At 39.2% G+C, this 21842-nt stretch overlaps 1 protein-coding gene across 3 annotated transcripts in view; it reads left to right on the top strand.

The window, feature by feature from the left end:
* Positions 1–459: 459 nt before the first annotated feature.
* RAF1 (Raf-1 proto-oncogene, serine/threonine kinase) overlaps positions 460–21842 on the top strand; it is a 113040-nt gene continuing 91657 nt past the window's right edge. For 2 of the 3 annotated variants that reach the window (XM_088134121.1, XM_088134120.1), the window contains exon 1: positions 460–895. The gene's annotated coding sequence lies outside the window, so the exon portion shown is untranslated. The remainder of the gene's footprint in view (positions 896–21842) is intronic. The other variant, XM_088134123.1, reaches the window with a different exon arrangement.

Raw genomic sequence — 21842 nt, 5'->3', positions numbered from 1 at the left:
GTTCTGCTGTCTTTCAGACCCTTGCTTTCTTCTACTAAACCTTTGGAATCTGCATGTCAGTCCCATCCACAGTCAATTTGAGAGATTTAGAGGGTCTTTTCGAACCCCTCTTCTAGTTTCTCAGTTCAGGATGGCAGTGGTATGATGGGAAGGAAATACCCACTGCTTAGGCAACATCAGCTGCTCTGCTGGAATTCTCCCCTCTGCATATACTGGCAAATCATCTCTAACATCTGGAGCTCTCTAGCTTTCATAGTTTCCCTCCATGTTACTACCATAGCTGTTGATGTAAAATGGAGGTTTCCTTTTGTTTTGTCCAGGCCTTCCAGCCAGTGCCCTCAGCAAAATCCTGCTTCAGGCTGCAATTCCTGGCGCTCAAGAGCTGAGGCTCCAGTTACATTTGCTGCTGTCATGCAGCCTCTACAAGTGACTGCATTATACTGACAATCTAAAAATAAAAGAGTGAGAAAAAGCATCAAGCCAAAGCAAGAAAGCAAGCAATTAAAATTGGGTGGGGATGAAGAGAAGGGAGAAGAAAAATTGCAGGCAAGATTGAAAAGACGTTGAGAGGCTCCAAAGAAAATGTGAAAATACCTTGGGTGGTATTTAATTGGAGGTTGTGGGTTCACTGCCTTTTTTTAGTCTGTAGCAGCCATGTGTTCAGTTGGAGTGTTTGTCTAATCTGCATGGGAATCTGGGGAAGGCAAACTGAGCTGTCAGTCCTGGGCCCTTCCTCCCATCCTCCAGTTTAGTCAAGATCGGCTGCACCTTGTTTTCAATTCTGCCAAGGTTCCTGCTCTAGTTTATTAGTCCTCCAAGCAAATAAGATGCCATTGTGTGAAACTTTCCTGATTGACCCTTAACTGGAGTAAAGAAGCTTTCAAGACTTCTACTGGTAAGTTTTCATGATCTTCCAAATTTTTTATAATCTTTCATTGGATCTAAAAATGGAGGATAATTTTGTCTAGAATAGGTCAATGAGTGATGTGAAAAATTACTGATTGGTGGATGAAGTTATGAATTACAGTAGCTGGAAAATGACAGTGAGACCAGTTCTGTGTGTAGCCGTTTCTCTTCTCCTTGACTTGCTCCCTTGATCAAAGTTTCAATTCAGTAAAATCATCTCTTGAAAGGCTCAGTTGTTTCATCATTAATGCAGAGTTGTTCCTCTGGAGGAGTCATCATTTTTGCAAATGCTAATTAGATTGGCACTTGCATTTCATGCATTGCTGATGGTCCAAGCATAAGCTGACACATGCAGGAATGAACCTTAAATCAACAAGGTAGGGAGAAAACATTTATCTGGGATGTCTTCCACCCTACCATTTCAACAGGGAGGGCTTCACTATTACTTGTGATAGTTTCAAGTTTCAGTTCTCTTGAATACTGTTTCAGTAGGAAAAGCAGTTTAAATAAAATGGATGCCTACCAACAGCCCTTTATCCAAGTTGGATAGCCTTGGATATTTATAGCAGCCATTTATTTGTGTACAGGCTGTATTTCCTTCTGCAGTATATGCTTTGATCTTTAAAATGGGGTGGAGAAACCATAGGCTGGCTCTTCCAGGGCAGAGGCAGTGGTTTCAATCTCAACAACTGTCTTAAATGTGTGCTTTTAAGAAAAGCCAATCTAAGGGTGCTGGGAGAATGCATGCTTCCTGGGCAAGAATCCTAAGTATTTTTTCTGTATCTTGTAAGGAACTTGTTCAAGGTAGAACAAGGCAGGGAGACTCCTTATAGCAGAAAAGCCACAGCTTGGCAGAATAGGCAGAAACCAGTGGTTTGACTCAGGGCCAAATGAGATTGGGGTGGGTGGGTGGCAGGGACAGTAGCTATGTTCAGACACCAAGGATCTGATCTGGAAGACAAGAGAAGGACATAGATACAGTACAGACGATGGAATCCTCCCTGTTCAGGCCTCAAAATGATGATGATTTTTCTTTTTTTTTAATCAACTGCTCAGCACCAGATTCTGGTTGGGTGGGGACAGTCTCATAAACTCTCTGCTAAGAGAGAGATCACAAGCTACTTGTGCATACGTCTTTTCTGCTGTTTAAATTGGACTTCTTTGGGCTTTCAAATACTGTATGGGGACAGATTTGGGTTTAGTTTAGACTTTGATAATAGGCTACTTTGTATGTTCACACTTAAGCTGGTTTTGATTACAGGAAGTACATCTTAAGAGCCCATTGTATTGGTCATTGCTGTTGACTAGAGTTCATAATCCTGAAATGGTTGATTTCCCTATGATCATTATTATTGGAGTGATAAGTATTCTGGACTAAAATCAGTATTTTAACAGGAGTGGAATTAAATTAATTAGACACTTTAATTGTATTGATAGGCGTCCAATATAAATAGGTCTAAACTGCCATTAAATATTCTGAGACCTCTTGTGCTACAAATGGGCATCGATGGTTAGTAGTAATTTTTATTTTTATTATTATGGTTGGTTGCACAGTCAGCTAGTTGTTTAGACTAGATTTGGCATTTTCATCTACCTATCAAATCCTCCCCAAGGACTTGGGATAGGCAGATCTTGTTGTCTGATGGTGCTAAAGGTATTGTTGCAGGATGTAAGTTGTTCCAAGTAAAGCTGCCTTTTGCAATTGACTGATGGTGATTTTGTCAATGCCGATGGTCTTTGAGTGGTGCTCCAGATGTTTTGGGATTGCACCCAAGGCGCCTATTACTATTGGTACTATCTTTGCTTTCTTTTGCCACAGTTGTTCTATTTCTATTTGCAGGTCTTTTTATTTTGTGATTTTCTCCAGATATTTCTCTTCTATTCTGCTGTCTCCAGATATTGCAATATCCATTATCCAGACTTTTTGTTTTTTTTATCAACAATTGTTAAGTCTGGGGTGTTGTGTGGCAGGTGCTTGTCTGTTTGAATTCTAAAGTCCCAGAGCACTTTAGCTTCTTCGTTTTCTATTACTTTGTCTGTTTTGTGGTCCCACCAGTTCTTGCTTGCAGGCAAGTGGTATTTCTTGCACATATTTTAATGCACCATTGTTGCTACTTTGTCATGCTATTGTTTGTAGTCAGCCTGTGCGATCTTCTTGCAGCAGCTGACTAGGTGGTCCACTGTTTCTTCAGCTTCTTTGCAGAGGCAGCATTTACTGTCTGTTGTTGCCTTCTCGATTCTGGCTTTGTGTGCATTTGTTCCTAAGGCTTGGTCTTGTGCAGCCAAAATTAGCCCCTCTGTCACTTTCTGCAACTTTTCTGTTCTTAGCCATTGCCAGATCTTGTTATCTGCTTTGCCTGCTAGTTTTTTTATGTACTGGCCATGTAGTACTTTGCCTTGCCATGTCTCTTTTCTATTCTTCATTTGGTCTTTCTTGTAGGCCAGTTTGGTCTTTTCAGTATTCAGTAAGCTTTCATGGGGTACTAGCTTCAGTGCATCTTCTTCACTGTCCTTCAGCTGCACCCAGAACTGTACTGTTTCTTTGTCTGGTATTGACTGGTTCATTGCAGTCTCTCCATTGATGGATTGGTACGAATGCTTCTGATTCTACTGAAATTAGAGAGTCTGCCTATATTGTGCAATTCGAGCTTCGTATCTGCTGATCTTCTTGGCTATGGTTGTTATTTGCTGCTTTATTATTTCCAGTGCTTCTATGACCTTCCTTGTTTCTAGGTGATATTTCTTGATCAGATATTCTCTGGTCTTCTTGTTCTTTAGCTTCTTTTCTTTCATCTGTTCTAGCTTGTTTGCATCTGATCTTAGCATGCTGATCTTATTTTCCAACCTGATCTTCCATTTTGGTGATGCACCGTTTGGCTATTTTTTGTGTTTGTTGATTTTGCATCCAAGATATTCAGTTATAACTGCAGCTGTGCTGTCCATTAGTTGGTTTGTTTCTTGCAGTGAGCTGGTGCTTATATTTAATATTACAATATTGGCATCTTTTAATATTTGTGCTACCTGATTCTTTGTAACAAGCTTCAATGTGGGCAAGCTTATTCTGTTGTTTTTGTGCTGTCCTAGATCCTCAGTTATTTTTTGTTTTAATTCCTCTTGTGTTTTAGTTAGCTTTGTTCTTTCTGAGGAGAAGGCAGAAGAGGGGGTGTCTGGTTTGGGAATGAAAATGATTCAGTAGTTACGCTGGCTTCCTTTACTGCCGATTTCCCCTTGGTTTGCTTCTACAGTCTGAGCTACATCTGGCAAGGCTTCAGTTTCTTTGCCTTGGGTAGACCTTTGTAGTTCTTCCAGTTCTACTTCTGTGAATACTTTATTATGCATTATAAATTGATGTTGATCTGCTAGCCTCTGTTCTGTTATTTCTGATTTTGGATGCTGTTCTTTCAGAACTGGTGCATTCTTTTCAGATATCCTCTTCTTGTTGGGCTTGATTTGTAATAGCAGATCATTATTTCTTTGTTTTCAGTCTTCGTATATTTGCAACAGGTAAACAACTTTTCTTCTAGTACTCCTGCAGCTGCTGGTCCTGGTTGCTCAGCCAACAGTCCTGAGTCCTGTAGCCCACTTGTCACCAGATGTCCAGGAACTAGAACACCTAGTGCAGTCCTTGTTGACCTGGGCAACAAATGATCCAATATAGGTTTCTGTAAATTACATCTCAACATATTATCTATGGGAGAGACACTCTTCATCTGGCTCCTCTGATGAGATCTGTCCAGTAAGGTTGAACCTCTAGCATAGTTCTCATCCTCCTCGGAGCACTCAAGCCCCACAACCACGTCAAGGTTGTGCCTCACTGGGAGTTGTTGTTGTTATAAGCAGCACACTTTAAATACTAGTGGTTCACAGTATAAGAGCACTATTGCTCTCCTGTCCACGCTTTGAACTTCTTGAGTGCACCTGTTTACACACAGTGTGACACAGACTGCCAGACTAGATGTCTCCTTGGCCCAGTCCAACAGGATCATGAAAATATCTCTGTATCTATCTATCACCTATCCAGTAACTTTGTGGAGAAGGAATTTGTAACCAATAGCTCATATGGTTTAAGGCAACCTTCCAGAACCAAATACAGGTAATCCTCGACTTATGACCACAATTGGGACCAGAATTTCTGTCACTAAGCGATGTGATTATAAAGTGAGACATCACGTCTGGGTCGTAAAGTGAGACCCAGCTTCTCCAGTGAATGCTTCCTACATGTGGTTCCCTGAGCCTTCAGAAAGGAGCTTGCTTTTGCTGGCTTTGTGCAAAGGGGCAATAATAATAAGAGGAGAAGCTGGGTCTGAAAAGGAGACAGCAAAAGCAGTGAGGTGCTTCTGTTTGGCCGCAGGAGCTGGGTGCAAAAGGTGAAAGGTCAGTGTGGGGAACTGGGAGAGAAGGCAGCTGGGCAAACAGATACTTCCTTGGGAAGCTTCACATGGCTGGGCTGGGGTGGCTGCAGCTTCATGCTATGCTGCGGCTCTGGGGCTGCTTGCTGCCCCACAAGACAGGGTGCAGGATGGCCAAAAAGACAGAGATGGAGGGTGGAGATAGGTGGCTGTGAGGGATTTGAAGCGCCCCTGCGGTCATAAGTGCAAGTAGACTACCAAATGCCTGAACTTTGATCAGATGACTGTGGGGGCACTGCAGCAGCTGTAACTTCGAGGACTGGTCATAAGTCACTTTTTTCAGTGCCTTTGTAATTTCAAACAGTCACTGAACAAATGGTCGTAAGTTGAGGACTACCTGTACTGTTGGGAGTTTTTTCCTTTAGTATAATTCCCATCATAGAATCTTAGAATGTAAGGAGTGAAAGGTACTTAAGTAATTATCTAATCCAACCACTTTTCTAGTACAGGACTTCACTACAATGGTATCACTAGCAGGTAGCCATCCAGCTTCTGCTTGAACAACTCCAGCAAAGGAGAGTCCAACCCTTCCCAAGGCAGTCTGTTCCATTGTTGAACAGCTCTTATAGTTAGGGCATTTTTCCTGGTGTCCAACTAAAGTGTACTGCCGTGCAGTTTTATACCTTGTCCTGTCTTCTGGAACAACCCTGAGCAATTCTTCCCATTTTCTACCTGTCAGCCCTTCAGATACTCAAAGACAGCTATCTTGGATACTCCTGACCTCTCCAGCCCTACAACTTTGCTCCTGTATCTAGGCTGCAAAATTCCAGGTGGCCACCTGATGGCAGTAAAGAGATATCAGCTTTTTTGAGGTTATATATTCTCAACCTGCTTGTCCTACATTGCTCTGTACAGGCTTTTCATAACCCTGGTTGTCTCCTTGGGACATGACTTTCCTGGACACGATCCAGTTTGTCAATGTTCTTCCTAAAATGCAAAACCTAGAATTGGATTCAATATTTTGGATGTGTTCGGAGGAGGAACAAATATTTCTCTAATACTGTATTGATACAGTCTAGGATTGCATTTACTTTTTTCAGTTGCATCACACTTTAATGTTGAAGAAGATACTTACAGACAATTATTTCCCTATATATGTACCTATTATTCAAAACTTGTTAGGGTTTTTTTGGTGGTGGTGGGGGCAATCAGGAAAAAAACAGTAGCAATAGCATTAGATCTAAATGGTAGTTATTGGCCGAGCTGCTCCCTAGGACAGGTGGAAAATGCTCATGCAACTACTCAAGGATTTAATGGCTGGATTCACATGCTGTTATAAGCCATGGTTTGTTTGATCTGTGGTGGGTCGATTAAACCACAATGGCTGGATTTATATACAATAACCTGCTAAACCAAAACCAAACAAACTACCTGATGGTTTAATGTGCTGAATGACCCTAAACATAGTTTGAGAAATAAAGACACATGTGCTTTTCTTTTTTTTTTTTTTTAAATATTTTTTTATTTTTACAACAAACACAAAACATACATGGACAAACAAAACCATAAAAAGGCATAAAAAAAAGAGCATCTTCCATTTTATAGCGTGTGTCAACCAGTTACCAACTCGTTGGTGCCCCTTTCATAATCTTAAATTCTCATATCATCTATTCAAAATATACTTGTATACTTATCAGTTAACAATTATTAATCTTTCATAGCTAATCTACAAAATCATTTATTACAAGAAATTTTAACTTTCAATAGGATTAGTAATACATTTTCATCTATCGATTATATGTGTATATATATAATAATTAATATCAAATTTCTATTATAAAGTTTCCTAATCCATTACATTACTATATTTTCTCATCCAGTCATTAATAAAAACAAGTCACTTATCTTCTTATTCTAATTTCAAATCTCAGTTTAACTCATCTCTGCACATTTCATAATTTCCAATAACTTCCTCCTGCATAAGTAATTTTTAATTTTTCCAATTCTTAAAAGTTACAGTTCTAACCAGTATCAGTTACAATATCAGTTACAGTTCTAACCGGGTTACAGTTCTAACCAGATTCTTCACTACATATTTCAACAAAAATATCTCTAGTTTAAAATCTATATGTTACTATATTCAACCATATGTAAATGTCTAATCTCTTAAAACATTTAGAATCAAATACAATTTTTAACTATATATCTCAGATTTATACTTTATTCCAGCGCTTGCATAATTTTGAGTTCACCCTTTTCATTCAATATCCCAAAATATCTAGCTGTTTATTCCTTTTTCTATATTATTGGATAAGAGAAAGCAATAATAAATGTCCTTTCAAACATTCTGCTTTTTGAAGCTTCTGTCAGTTCCATCATTGTTGTATTCCCCTTGTTTTTCTTTAAACATCTGAAGTAGTTTCTTTCAATATTGTTTTACTTCTTCTTTTTGTGCATTCTTTTAGTACGATTTTCCATTATAATCTTGTATAATCTTTTTCTCACCCTCAGTGCCAAGAACAGGTCTGTCCCTCTTCATTTATCAGTTGATTAACCCTTTTAATTCTCAATTTATAAGCCTCACAATAATTCTGTTTAATGTTTCTGATTTCTTGTACTATTTCTTCCTTTTCCATTGATCCCGTTTTATGTTTAATTAAGTCCATTTTAGCTTTAGTATCTTTTTTCTTTTCTTTTTTTGCGGGAATTTCTGCAGCTCTTCTTCCAGTTTTTTATAGTCATCCTCAATAGTTTAAAGATCTTTTTCTGCATTGTGTTTCTCGTATAGTTTATTATCTTGATAAACCTTCATTGAGTCAAAGGATTCTTTATCTTTGACACATGTGCTTTTCTTCACGAGGTGCTAGAATGTAATATTTCAAGACAGCCTATCTGGCAGAACATGAGCATTGCACACCCGGAGTACAGCACAATCCCAACTGGTGATGTCATTTGGATTTCTGAGTAAACGTGGGCTGCTGAGTTCAGACAGGACGAAGGTGGGTAGCCCAGGCTTTAGGAGAAAATATATAGGAAGAGATTGGGCATCCTTGTTGTGGTCAGGGGCTGCAGAGACTTGTGTCTATATGTATGCATAGAAATGTGTGTAGTATATACACATCCTATGTATGGATGTGTATATTTATATATCAACTTTTTGAGCAGCCAAGGGATAGATGAGACAGGAGAGTGGCATGATGGTATCACTGCCCATTTTTTTACCATGTGTTTTAATGTTTTGAATATTTACAGATGTGTGAAGTTTATCAGAGGCTAATTATTTTATGTTGAATGTTCTGTTTTTAAAAAAATGGAATAAAAACCATGTAAGATAGATCCAGACTTTCTGCTTGGCCCATTGCCAGCCTGGGCCACTCACTGTTTCCTGAGTGCAGAAATGGCTGATGTTGCTTACCTCCTGCTCTCAGCCCATTGCAAATGCACCCCAAGTCCATGTTTCCCAGTTGTGATTGACCACTGCTCTTTTACCAGGGGAGCTGGTAAAGTGGGCAAACTTTTAGCTTCTGCCCAGGTTGGGTGAAGCATGCACCCTTTGCTTTCCCACCCTCTGCTCACAATACTAGAAAGCTTCCCTTCCCTTCCATTTCCTTTTTAAAATATATTTAAGCTGCAATGTAGGTATGTTGCTATTTTGCTTTTATGAAGCTAATCTATCAGTTCCTTTTGCTATAAATTTTCCATAGACCTACAGATGAATGTAGGACCTGTCCCCTATGGTTTTGATTATTGTAGCGTCAGAGCTATGATGGTACCATAAGGGAAAAGAAAAAAAGGAAGGGTCTGTGTTAGTGTCACAGAAGATAGCATGGGAAGAGAGTATGAAGGCATCCATGTATAGAAACAATATCTGGGGACGCAAAGAAAAGGCATAGGGACTAATGAGAACAATCCTTAAAAGGTAGACCAGCCCTCACAGGAGTCAATCAGCAAGGTTTGTCTTTCCTGTGGAGGAGAAAGGGAAAAAACAGGGGAACAAGCAATCAGGTCTTATAGTGGCCATTGTCCAGACTGAGCAGCAGCCTAGCCCTGTTGCCAACCTACTGCAATCCAAACTGGAAATTTCTCAAATTAGTTTAAGAAATAGCCAGGAGCAGCACTGGATACAAGCAGCTTCCATTGCAGTGCAAAGTTACCCAAAAACATGACACAGGGACAGGACAAGTCCTGAGTTGTGGGAAGAGCCTTGCAGGTTGCAAGCTGTGCAGACACTGCAATTACTGCATGAATAAAGGGTTAATTCTCTTTAATTCTCACAGAAAAGTATACTTCTCTTATTGGATGGCAGTTTCAGTGGTATGATCTTGGGAAAGACCAATCTTTGACCTATACCATTTTTGCCAGTGGTCTTAGACGTCATTAGTTTAACCACAGGAATTCTGAATCCAAGGACGATTGTTCCCCTTGTTTCCCCATTTACAGCCTCACTATGGATCTTTCCAATAAGATGGGCCAGTGAGGGTGTGACTACCATATTTGGGCTGCAAAAATCTGGATGGCCACTAGGTGACAGCAGTCAGCTTTTTCCTATTCCTTTACCACCATCTGGTAGCCACCTGGATTTTTGCAACCTAGACACAGGAGCCATACTTTTAGGATGGAGAGGCCAAGTAGAGTTCAAGTCCCACTTGCTCCTTGCATGTTCTCTTTATGAAAGCTTCAAGCAAGCTAATGTTTTTTACCTGTGGCATTACTACTGTTACTTGCATTCCATTGTTTATAGCACACATTTCAAGTATTCAAAACATTTCACACATATAGTGGCTGTTTTTCACACAACCTGTTAAGCCTTCATTTGCTTCTTGATACTTTATTGAATTAATTACAAGTACTTGGATCCACACAACACAGCACACTGACCTCATTAAAATTACGTTGGCATTCAGGAATTCATGCAACCACCGGGTAAGTTAGTCCATATTTCAAGCTGATGCAAGTAAGTTATTGCTAAAGGCTTTAGAGTAACCATGTATAAGCTAATATTTGAATCAGGTGATGAGTCATTGTCTTACACTGCTTATGTATGCAATCCCTTTAAGCAGAAAAGGTATTCTTGATAGGAGCACATTGTGCCTACTAAAATAGGTGTGCAGGGACAAAAAATTTAATGTGTTCAGAAAATCACATGGTGAACTTTCAGAGGCCTTGAGAACTGCTTTCCTTATTCTCTGGATGCTGTATGAGCTGCTTAAATTGCTCATTTTTATCAATAAGCAATAATGGTGGGCTTCACTGAAGCCAGGAATCCACATCTTAAAGTTGACAATTTTTCCCACCGTAGATGGTTAAATTCTTCCTGCTATGGTCTTGGCAATTTTAACAGCCGCATAGTACAAAGACATTCAGCATGCAATGCTTTCCTGACATGCAGATATTGTGGTAGTGGAGTACCTGCCAATTTTTGCTATTATTTTGCTATTAAGGAAAGGCCTTTTTTAGAAAACAAAGCTGGCTAGCTAATGTCTGCAGTGCTCCAAAGTCCTTGGAATGCTGGATTACATCACCCTTTTAGACCATACTGAATAGAGCAGTTTGGTGATTGGCAAGAGCAGGAAGTGTGAAGATCAGACTAGTTTCCCTTTTAGTCATCTCATTTAAACTCCCAGGTTTGATGTTACTTTCTAAAGACATACTCGTCTTGCAAAGTGAGAATTACAGTCAGTGCCACAGGCCCTTTGCAGAAATAATGCATTGCAGAACTTGCATTGCATTCCAAATTCTGGCTGCAAAAAACCCAAGCAACCCTTAAATTAAGTTGTGAAGATCAAAGGTTATGACAGGATATGCTTTGTTTGTAAGCAAAGCATGTAAGTGGTGACTGCATTTGAGATCCCAAGCCAACACTCTAGCTGAATGGTGAAAAGGTTTTAGTCTGTAGTTCCGACAAATCCACTTTGGATAATGCACTAAGCAAATCATCAAAAGGAGGTACCAGCAAGAGTGTCCAAGCAGCAGGCCCTGGTAAATTTGACTTAATCACAGAGATATGGTTGTAGGCGATCTCATCTAAAGTACTGCTAATGATGTACATCAGCTTCTCCCAGAAGTACCAATAGAAGTCCCAGAAGTGTTATACTACAATTCCAGTGTTCTCCAGCACTAAGATACTAAATAGTTGAAAATGATTGGAATTGTTGAGCAATACCTTTAGGAAAGCACAAATCTATTGAAGGCTGCTTACAGAGATGTGCAACATGGGGTCTTCCAGCAGTTGGACCACAATCTGTCATTCCTCATTCTTGGCCCTAGATAAGTTGCAAGTTCAACATCTGGAGAGTGCTACATTGCCCAACTCTGGGTTGAATGGTGGGAGCTCAGTCCGATGATTGAGTTCACCCTGTTAAAGGAAGACCATAGTGCATGCTTTCTTAAGTTTTCTCTTTCTTGCATTAAAATCCATAAAGTACTTTTTAAACTTACATGCTTAAAGGAATGAGAGTCCTTCTTTCTGATGCTCCAGAACTTCACATGTTAAAGAAATGTTGATTTAGAGCCCCACTGCAAGGGACAGACATGCATAGCCATTTGTTCATGCTTTCCTCTCATGTGAAAATATTGGTTTTACTTGAATGCAACAAGGCCTAGCGATGGCCCTCTGGCAGTCATTTTAGATGTTGTCAACTCCCAAATCTAGTCAGCAGTGGTAGGTTAGGAATTCTTTGGGTGTATCAGACACTTAATTTAGCTCTGAGCATGTGAGAGGAAAAAATACAGGTTGGTTTAGGAGTTCAAAAGGGAAAGAAATGCAACATAATTGGATCAGGTCATTATAAGTTGTCCTGAAACCCGCTGAACTGCATTCTGGGTCTTGGGCCACATTCCAGATTCCAGGAAAAGAAAGAGGAGGGGCGGTGAAAACTGTACAGGAGTTCCCTGCAGTGCCTCAGTTTGGAAACAACAGGAGCCATTTTTAGATCCAAACAGGGAGACAGAGGATTAGGTTACTGCTGCATTGGGGCAAGGCAAAAGACAGGCTAGCGTTTTCTTGCTTGAGTCAGTGCTAAACATGAGGCTGCACTGAAAAACAGCTGTTCACCTGAGAAATGATCCCTGCTTCAAATGTGGCGGGGGATTACTTGCAATGGTCATGCTTTGCAGCCACTGCAGGTTTGATGGAATGTGCCTGCGGTTTTCTTTTCAAGCTTCGGTATGTGCCAGGCTGTCTGGCTGGGAATGGAATTGAACGCTATCTCTTATACACAGACAATCTACTTTGCACTTAATTAGTACAGCAGCCTAACAAGAATATTATAATTAAAGGTTACCATATTCCAGAATTTTCCAGACATGGGCAATATTCGCTGCACAATTATTTTTAATGTTGTATGTATACTTGTGGTTTGGAACATTAAAACAACAGTCCAATAGTGCCAGAAAATACAACCTGACAGAGAGAGAGAAAAAACCTGTAAGAGTGTTTTGCTAGCTGAACTAAATGTATAGTCCAGCACTGGAGTCAAGCGAGAGGGAAATCATAATTTTTTGGACAAATGTGTTAAGAAGGGCCAAGAGGTTTGCAATTTCGTTCATAAAGTTTAAGCAAGACAGTTGCCCATCATTTCTAAGAATTGTATGAGCGGGGTGACATAATTAGTATATCAAATTTTCAAACTGAATGTGATGCCCCAAGATTATTTTTCCCCCAAATACTTAATAAATTTCAGTGGTAATAGCAAGGATTTCCATTCCTCTCCTTTTCTCACTAAGTAAATTTCCACAATGTAGGGTTGCTGACTGATTAGTAATACTAGGCTACAGCCAGCTCCTTTGCCTTTAACAATAGACAATACAATCTGCATAAATCAGAAGGTGAGATAAACAATTTACAGCAGAGGGATAAACATTATCATCTGCTAATGACTCGGGCTCATTTGCTATTAAAGGAACAATGACAGTTACATAACTGGCAACCTGAATCCAGATCTAGTTTCTGCATGTTCCCATGTTCCCAGTTCCACTAATTTATATACTGTGATTTCTGTGTTCAAACAAGACACTAAAACACAACCAAACAAACCTCATGATTCCTTAGCAAAATATAAGATATTTAACAAGCCATAGTTAATGAAAATATGTACTGTGTGAAGCCATGATTGCCATGCTAGAGAGGGTGGACATTGTAGTCTGCTACCAGAAAACACCAGGTTAAGGCTGCATTATTCAAAATCTTTACAAAGTGAATTGGATTCCCCTCAACTGAATAATAACTGTATGCTTATTTTTTTAATAATACAATTTTCTGAAGTTCTGGGAAAGAGTGAGCTATCTCCTCATATTTTTTCTTTTTCCTGCAGGTGCAGGGTCCACGTTCCCCCCCACACTGGATCAACCGAATGTTGATCCATTGGTTGCAACAGGAATTGACTAACCCGCTTGTCTCCTGAATGACTGGCCCAAAGTCCCCCAGCCGGCTTTCATGCCTAAGGCGGGACTAGAACTCACTGTCTCCTGGTTTCTAGCCTGGAGCCTTAACCACTAGACCAAACTTGCTCATCTCCTCATATTATTCCTAAACTGTAAAACCTGCTGCTTTTGATATAAAGGAGGGATCATGTGGGGACAGTTTTCTGCAGCAATGGTGTTTTAAGTTACTACTCATTTGCTGCTTTTCAGTAGCAAGTCATCCTGTTCCTCCATAGCTCCAGAAGCAAAAATGATCTTTTGCCACAAGTTTTGAGTTTCACATACCTTTCTTTCCACATGGTACTGCAGTGAAAAAGGAGTTGATGGAGGACAAAGGTTCTACCCACACTCACTGCTTCTCTACCTAGGCTATTTTCAAAACTGCCGTCTTCCTGAAAAAGAAAGACTTTTTTCCCCCCAGTTTTTATAGCTCACCCAACTCAAAAGACTCAGGGGTGGTGGTATTTACAACAAATTAAAACTATAAATGCAACAATAAAATAAATCACAGTTATTAAAACAACAGAAACAATAGATCATTAATAAATCACTCCTCACCCAAGTTGGATGCCAGTAAAACTTAGCTAGAGTTGAAAGCTTGGTGAAATAAAATCGCCTTATAAAAACTATGAGGTAAGTAGCTTTACAGATCTCTGGGGGTAAGGGGTTCCAGAGCGTGGAGGGAGCTACAGAGAAGGCCAGTCATCTTGTTCACATCCCCCTTGCTTTGGGGCAGGGGAAGAAAAAAAAATAGAGGATTTCATGAGATATGGACAGATTCCATTCTGGATTTCAAAGGCCTTTCTAAAGTTTTTCTCAGCGAAACTGCCTCTTTTGCCAGGGTTGTGCATAGTCCTGTAGAGCACCTATCTCATGTTCTTGGGACAGTAATTGCTAAGAATGGTCCAGAATAGGAAAGTGAACAAGACAAGCATGCACATGATGCCCATATCTGTATAACTTTTACAGCAAAGGCAGGTAATCTTTGTTATTTGCAGGGATTATATAAGAATGAAACTGTGGATAATGAGAGCTTAAAAAAGCATACTTTACACATGTACAGAAGCCTGTCCCACTATTTTGCACAAGCATAAAGTAACAAAAGAAACAAGCCAAAACACTGTGAATCCATGAAAACATTTACCATGTATAACAAGGTCTGATCTATTTTTACGAACTGCAGATCTGTGAAACGGTGGGTCACAGAACCACAGATTTGGGTTATCAGTATGTTAAAAGAATGGCCGGATTGGACATGATGACCGCTGGAATCAAAATTAGAGGATGAGACACTATGTGAGCAACACAAACCAAATCACTTTGTTTGCCAGAAAGTAAAGAAGACTTAGGGCTAATCTGTATTTCCTGTTTGCCTCAACACAAGGATGGGTCACCTGTTTGGAGAGCATGCTGGGAAACTAACCCCCACCAAAGTTTTCTACTTCTGCATCAAAAGCAGTATTTTTCTCTCTCTGCTCATATAAACAGGGCATTCTGGTCCATCCTCTGCACTTCATTCCATCCTACTCCAACTTCTCTTTCAATGGACTGGTGCGTGCTTTGGTGGGCATGCCCCTTGGGCCACGTGCTCTGCCTTTGACAGCCAGTTTGGACCAACTGGGGCCCAGACGGAACTTCTGGATCAAACACCTGGCCATCATTGTGGCTGCAGTGGAGGAAAGGCTTGTAATTCAGAAAGGGATTTCTTAAGACAACTTTGTGTCCAGCTGGTTTATGCATGAAAGACAAGCAGCTGAAGGTTGCAGAGCAGAAAAAACCTTAGAGATCCTTATGAAAATCAAGTTGGAAAATGAAAAATCTCAGTTAACATTAAATATTTTTAAAAAACAGTTAACGTCTGTGTGCTTAGTGAAGTTAGAGTTGACAGTGAAGATGTGAAGGTACTGTAGTTAATAGTTTTGTTTTCTTTGGTTCAAGATTAAAGATGGACAGTTGCTGGAGAAGCAAAGAAGATAGAATTCTAGGGAGGAAGGCAGTGACATATTTAACCAAGAACATGTAGGATAAGGATATTCTATGATTCAAAGTTCAGGATAGTCAGAACAACGGTCTTTCCAGTGGTATTGTATGGTGGTGAAAGCTGGACGTTATGAAAGAGCAAAAGAAAGGAATAGATCTTTTTGAATTACTGTTATTTATTTATGTAAAAGATCTGTATGGCCACCCATCTTAAAGCACAACTCTGGGAAGTATAGATTTGCAGTTGTTTACTAATAGGAAGATTTCATCAATCAGTACTGATCCAAATAAAGATTTATTGCTCTCTTGAGGTAATGATCAGCAACTAGAAACTCACATAATTTACCCATGCAAGGTATAAAGATGGAGAACTAGGGGAAAAAAAGCAATAATTATGCTTGGTAAGGTTGAGAGAAGGATATTATACCATAATATTGCAAATTATATTATAAATTGAACAATTCAAAACTGCCTCTTTTGCCAGGGTTGCAATATGCTCAAAAGACTTCATTCTTGCCTCTTTTTTTTAATTCAAATGTTGACAGATGACAGTTCATTGCTGTAAATCAGGAATAAATTTCTCCTTTCAATGATGCATGATAATTTTTCTGACAAACCCCATGCCTGACAAATCCAGGTCTTGACACCTTGATATATTCCAAATACTGGGAATAAAGTCAGGAAGAGAGGAAATGACAAAACTGTATCAATTAATGTCCTTGAGTTGCAACCTCTGTAGTATGGTATTTATAACCAATCCTTACAGCAGGTTTCACCCAGAGTGTTACAAGAAGAGGAAGGCTCACAAGCAGAGGTTCAAGATAATAAAACAGTTCCAATTACACACACTAGAGAAGTCATTAATACAAAGAAGGCCATCAACTGCAAACATTAAGACTCTAGCTATGTATCTAAATGAGAAAGTTTCTAATCCTATGTCTCCTCTGCCATCCATTGTAATTTACTGGGACCATTTGTTTCTCAGCAGGAGGTATGACTGGCATCTTTGCATTGTTATTGTAGCAGACCAGTCTGGTTTCAGTTCCTTTGCTTCTGTCCTTGCCCATTCCAGCCCTTACACCATTTTAAACATTCTTTGATGTGTCCAATGAACACAAAGCAACTATTTTATGTTAACCTCATTTAAAGATCATAACAGATTAAATTTATGTTATTTGAAGCAATCATCCATAGGTTTACTAACCCCAGACATTCAAACTCATTGTTCCACAGTTTGCATAAATAACTAATATCAATTTCATTGACCTTCAACTTCCTATACTGTATAAAAGGATTAATGGCTTCAGAACCAACTTTAATTCCTCCAAGCCCATTAACCATTGTGGAACTTCGAAGTAGCAATACCTTCTGCATCAAATACTGTAAACTAAACAATGATGTTATGTTGAACAGAAAGCACTCAGGGGTAATTCATTTCTTTAATTTTGCAAAAGTTTTAAAAATGGTTCCCTCAGAACTGAGTTGATCCAAAGTAATAATGTAGCATGAGGCCCTAGTTTACTGAAAACAGATTTAGATGCTATTTTCAAATTGAAATTATCCTATACTGTAAGCTTTTCACGGGGGCTATCATCTGTGTACTTTTAGGTGCCTCTATTACATCTCTGCTTTACATGAAACAGTGCCAGAACCATGCCTAAAGTCATGGGATTCATTCACCAATTGTTTAGTGTCAAGATGATTATGGTACAATTAATAAACTGCACTGAAAACAAAATGGGATCACTTGGAATTAACAGTTAAATGGAAGAAAAGAAACTCTTTTCTCTGCCCTCCTTGTTCCTTTGTCATCCTTAGTAGCAGGGGCACAATATTTAAGGAAAATATGGACTAGATTCATGGTGCTCAGTGCTATAATTTGGCTAGAAGTTAATGATTTGACGTGTTGTTGAACCCATCCATTCTGATTTATGATTTATGACTTAGAATAATATATAAACCCAAGCAATTGTGAGTTATTCATATCATGGTTAAACACACCATAGTTTAGCTTGCAAACCATATGTCATGTTCACTTCCTAGATGGGAAAATGACAGGTAAGGAAAGGTGGTATTTAATCGTCAACTTGGCAAATCTGCGGCTAATCTGATATGTGTGTGTGCACATTTTTTGTCGAATTATTACTGCCAATATTGTTAAACTAGCAATGACAAAGGTGTTTTTATTATCGGGATCAATCAAGAGTCAGAGAAGCACAGAAAAGGGAATTCATGGGATGATAATTCTATTTACTGAAGTCCTCTATTAAATATTTAAAGTAATCCAGCAAAACCATTGGCAGCTACAAACAAAAAGTGATCTGAACTCCACCACACTGTTTCACAAACTGTACGAATCATACAAATCGTGCGTATATATACATTTTATATATTGAGTTTGTAAACTCAAGATTTTGTTTTATTAGAACTCATGGTGATAACAGCAAATAACTACTTTAGGCACAACACAGGTTTATGGGTAAGTTGCAGTTGTTTTATGTAGAAAACCAACTGTCAGTTCATCTTCTGCATTAATGGTGAGTCATTTGCAGATTGAAGTTAACAGAATTTGCTCAGATGGCAAGTTGATGACTCTGACGTTGCGCTTTGCACAGTTATTTTGAAACAAGTTATAGGAGATTTTGCAGCTAGCTTTAGATGAAATGGTGAGAATATATGTAAACTGTAGTTGTTGCAAACTATCAGGATTGCTTATCAGTTGGTGTTGCTCTCAGATGCAATATCAAGATAGTACTGAATCAGGTTTTACCTAAACTGTGAAAACTTTCTTGCACAATACAGGGAATAGGTCTGCAGGCTTTCAGTTCAAGGACAGTGGGATATATAAAACTTTGGGGAAAATTTTAAGTATATTGGAATCCAATATCTGAACTTCCTCTTGAAAAAAAAATATTTTGTTAAAATGCAATCGTTTCTGTTTTACCTAATTCTTGAAACAAATCCTTTATAAGAGTTAGAAGTGTCTTTCACAGCAATTCACCTACATGATTTTAGGCAATTGGCTCTTTTTTCTGGTTTAAGAACAGCTTGTATTGTTTAAATGATGTCAACTCTATTTGGATTCTTATTATTTAATTGTTTAGGGCAATAAAAACCATTATTACATCATAAAAATTTGTTCCATGTGCAGCTTAAGATAGAGATTGGCTTGAACTATTATCTTTAAAAAGGGAATAATAGTGTGGGTTGTGCAAATGAATTGTACAATGATCACACACATTTTGGAATTCTGAGAGTGCCAGAAGTTCAGAGTGGTGTTGGAAGATGATATTTTCAAATGTCTTTTAATTGTTTGCTTAGTAAAATTATGATCAATTTAGTTTATAGTGATTTTCAAATAAATTGACAGGATGCATGCAGTTAGTCCATGTTGCATGGACAAACAACTAAAGTAGTACTATGGTTGAGAGCTTGTCCCCACTTGCACTTTAGTATGGCACAATTATGCTCTGACAACAATAGTTCTGTACCCTTTTTCTACAAGAATGCCTTCACTGTAATTTCAAATTTCCCCTTATTTTAACCCTATCCAAGGAGAGCTTCAACATATGTAAAATCTATTATGCTTTACCCTTGGGGATGAAGTTAAGTAACCTGTTGTTGGTGTGAGTAAGATGTTTTGGGAGACGTGGGCCATCTCTTTGTCCTCCCCACTACCCCTTTTGTTTTTTGAGTACCCTTCATCTCCCTTGTCTTCCTGATCTTGATGTCATCTTTTCTCCAGGCTTTCAACAAGGTGGAGAAAAAGAAAGCAGACGTCCACTCTTTGGGGAGGAAGAAGGATTGTGTTGTTTGACAGTTTTCCTGTAATTGTCACTTTCAGTCAGTTCCCTCCCCGCCTTGAAATAAGAGAGGTGGATGCCCACAGCTAGTTGGTTTCAGTTCTCCAGCTCTGTAGGAACTAATTGCACAACTATAGCAGGATCTGCTCCCTCCTATCTGGGGCTATTTCTACTCTAGCGTCTTCCCATCTCTATTTCCCATTCTTTTAACGTGGGGAATGTCCAAATGAGGTGTGGGAGGAGGACAGGCAAAGCAGCCTGGAGAGATTGTAGAGAGTCCTGAAATGAGCTGTGCTCTATTCCTGATGGAGCATCCAGATTGGTGGACATTTTCCCAATATCTGGTAACATGCTAAAGAGGGAAAGCAGCAAGGACAGTGGAGGAAACAACCTATCAGAAGTGGCAACCTCACTAATCAGGACAACCCCATTGCACAGTGATTTCAGACAGACCCAATAGGGATAGGACAGAAATTGGCAATGGGGACAACTAATTTTATGTTAGCATTATTTTATGCCAGCTCAAGGATTGGTGAATAGCACTTCAACTCAGTGGTAGGGGAAATCCCAAGCTGCCTAGATTTTGAAAGAAAAAGTACAGAAATGTAAGTTATGCTTAAGACACCCTCAGCATTTGATCTTCAGCACAGGTCAGTGGCTCTGCTTGGTTACAGTCTATGGCATCCTCAGTTCTTGGTAGAAAACTAGAGATGATGGGTGCTATTTCTCTTAAGGACCTGTCTAGTCTAAACAGCCAATATGGAGAAGAGTGCCTCTTCTATTAATAATTATTACTAATTATTTATTAAAAGTAGTTATGCCACTTTTCATTATAAAACGGCCTGAATGGGTTTACCAAACTGTTATAAAATCATAATAAAATAAAACTAAAATATGATAGAGCAAAATGATCCATTAAAGTATCAGAAGGAGTTAATGTCAAAGGAAGGCCAATGCAAGCAGGTGAGCTATAAAAGATGTCCCAACCTGTCAGTACTGGGGCCTGGTGTGCTGCAGAAGAGAGGTCACCCTAATGGACAAGAATCCCCATGCTGAAGGCCTGCCTTCAGGTTACCAGTGAGTTGCAATTGGCAGGCCATTGAACAGTTGTAGTCAAATGAAAAGGGTGGTGCAGAAAAAGCAAAAACTGTAGGAGATGTTGTCCGTCTTTCTTATGAGAGCTGGGATTCCAAGAACATCATCTCATGTAACTTCTGGCACAACCGTGTTACGCTATTCACTTGATTTAACTATTTCCACAAGCCCATAGTTGTCTTACTGAAACCAGGTTTTGAGTATCTCTGTACCCCATATGCTGAAACATCATTCATCCAGGCATTTGAAATACAATCTCTGATACTTCAATATTAATTCTACTAACATTGGTGGCTGGTTTGCTATGGGGTCTGGTCTGTGGCATAAGGAAGCCTACTGTTCACTCTGCATCGTTTTTTTTAAGTGAGTCCAGTAGTCCTGACTTACCTTACGAAGTCTAAATAGTACCTTCATTTTTATGGAAACTGGCAGACAGCAAAACAGCCATGTCAGAATGCAAGCCAAGCCAAAGGTACAATGAAAGTTGTGTTTAGTGAAGTTTGATCTCTTCTCTTCTCTTCTCTTCTCTTCTCTTCTCTTCTCTTCTCTTCTCTTCTCTTCTCTTCTCTTCTCTTCTCTTCTCTTCTCTTCTCTTCTCTTCTCTTCTCTTCTCTTCTCCCCTTTACCCCCCCCCAGGAGGGCAAGAAAAAACATAATCAGGAGAGCAAACCTTTTCACAAAGCTTTTTGGCAGGCAAAATATTTCTTTATATCTACAGTGCATATGAATTTGTTCAAACTGATTTGTTCAGATTGATCAGTATCTTTTATGAAGACAGTGGGATACAGTACATTCTCTGCAGAAACCTCTAGGATGTAGTGACCGTGTGGCAGCAATTAGAAGAAAATGTGCTCTGAGAGCAACCTTCCCCAAACAGTGCCACCAGATATGCTGGATTACAAGTGTCATCATTCCCAGCCAAATTACTTTTCTGTTTATGTTACAATTCAGATCCCAAGCCTTAGTCAATACGTTATGCCAGTATTTCTTAAAGTGTGGTCCTAAGATCCTTGGGAGTCCCCCAAGTCCCTCTTGGGTCTGCAAAATCAAAATTATTTGCCAGTCTGTGTTATAAAATAATACAATATTAAAATTCCATCAAACAATCATGAGAATTGTTTTAATATGGTAAATATTGATAAATATAACCCATACAAACTAAAACTCTTTTGGGGTCCTCCATAATTTTAAAAGTGAGAAGGGGGCCTGAGAGAAAAAAGTTTAAGAAACACTGCTTTATGCAATATATTCACATCCTGACTTTCCGCAAACAAGTCCAAGGTAGCAT

Source organism: Python bivittatus, unplaced genomic scaffold (assembly GCF_059951505.1).
Source record: "Python bivittatus isolate LINGU-HERP-01145 unplaced genomic scaffold, Pbiv_v1 ctg000080_np1212, whole genome shotgun sequence".
NCBI classification, from domain to species: domain Eukaryota; kingdom Metazoa; phylum Chordata; class Lepidosauria; order Squamata; family Pythonidae; genus Python; species Python bivittatus.
This window is presented reverse-complemented; position numbering and strand designations above follow the sequence as displayed.